This window comes from Dermacentor silvarum, chromosome 6 (assembly GCF_013339745.2).
Source record: "Dermacentor silvarum isolate Dsil-2018 chromosome 6, BIME_Dsil_1.4, whole genome shotgun sequence".
NCBI lineage: Eukaryota > Metazoa > Arthropoda > Arachnida > Ixodida > Ixodidae > Dermacentor > Dermacentor silvarum.
Window position 1 is genome coordinate 173014438 of NC_051159.1, and position 1748 is coordinate 173016185.

A 1748-nucleotide genomic window follows, 5' to 3' on the forward strand; every position below is an offset into this window, starting at 1 on the left:
ACGAGGAGAAATGGCGGACGTAAACAGCTGTTCGCAGGTGGTCGTTCAGCGTTGTGTACTGTCTCTGTGTGTGTTTTATGCCTGTGTTGTTCTACGTGCGGTTAAACAAATTACAAGAGGACCTATCAACAAGCCCTTATAGCTGTTGTCATCGCATATGCAGTATTCGGTATTCGGCGGAGTCGTCATGTCAACGCAGAGACCCTCGCGCTACCCGTGATTAACGTCAGCTTCTGAAAAATGGATGTGTGTGTATTGCTCGTGATTGCGCATTAGTGGTTCCTGCTCCTAGCAATATTCTTGCACCAAACTTAGCAGCAAGCACCAACCCAAAAGCTCACGTCTGCCCCTGAACAAAGCCGCAAATGATCTGTGTGTAATTACTGAACGTGCAATGGAATTTGTGTTGTGAACGTTTATCTTAGCGCCAGCCCGGCTCGTCCGTCTCGGCGCCTGTGCTGTAATTATTCATACAAGTGCTCTCTGAATATTTCGAAAGGCGTAAAAGCCGACACCACATTTTTCTTTAGGAGCTGCAGTCACTTGTGTACGTAGTATCGTATCATTCTTGCAGACATGGGCGTCGTCTATTTTCTCGTCCTGTTTCTTGCGCTGTTAGTGTGCTGTGAATCTGTATCAAGAAGCTTAAGTTAATATGCTGCAGTACGTAGCGCAGCCGCGTAGCCACACGGCTAACATTAAAATACCTTGTTAGGAGTACGTTTGTTTGTTTAATAACAAAATCGAACGCTTAAATTTTGTATTCATGGTGACAAGTGTAAGGTAAGAAGCTATCGAAACTATCCGCTAATGGCATGCGTGTGCTTCTACCTGCTTCAGCACGTTATCCTTAAAGTGAGGCTGAATACCCCTGATAACCAAAAACATATGCAACTGGAGCAGGTGCTATGATTCCTCTCCTGGAAATGAAAGCCAGCATCCCAGTCTGTTAAGCTAGTCATGTACTTAACCTATATTAGACCAATGTTAGAGTATGCTAACTGGAGCCATTTAAAACTGGGTTATTTCACCAAAATAAGAAAGTGCAAGGAAAGTTTCAAGGTACAGTCTAATCTGGTATTCCCGAACCTATTGTATTAGCAAAACTTTATGCCTCCCTGAATTGCCTGCATTAACCCAATGCTGAAAACAGGGGAAGCTGATTCCCTTTCTTGCTGTTGAAAAGCTGCTAGAATCTCAATAACAGACCACTTATGTTCTGAGAGAAAGTGAGGGGCACTGACAATATCTCTAATCTTTTGTATGAGCCGTCACCTTGAACAAAAATGGAATAAAAATATTTACCTTTGCAAGCCTCAGAATCCAAACATTCTCAAAATTTTGAGGAGCCACATTAAATTTTTGAGATACAGACAATAAAAAGGTGATACAGACAATAAGTACAAGTGCACACTGAACACACTTGAGTGGTTGAGTGGCCAGCTGCAAATGCAAAAGCGTCCATAGCTGCTACCTTGAGGTAACTGCTAGGTTGCACGTGTGTTTCTCCTATAGCCCATGTACCTGGCAAGGGGAATGGCTATATGTAGTCCCCCCCCCCCCCCCCTTGGGCTTTTTCTTTTTTTCAATAGGTGGTGGCTAGCTGATTCCATCTGTTTATGTATTTATCATTTGTGTGCATCTTATGTGCATGTGTTTGTGTCATGTTCTGATTGTTATACGTGCAGTGATGCAAGCATATTTTTTTTAATATATTGCACTACAGTCATTTATTAAACTTTGTGTTG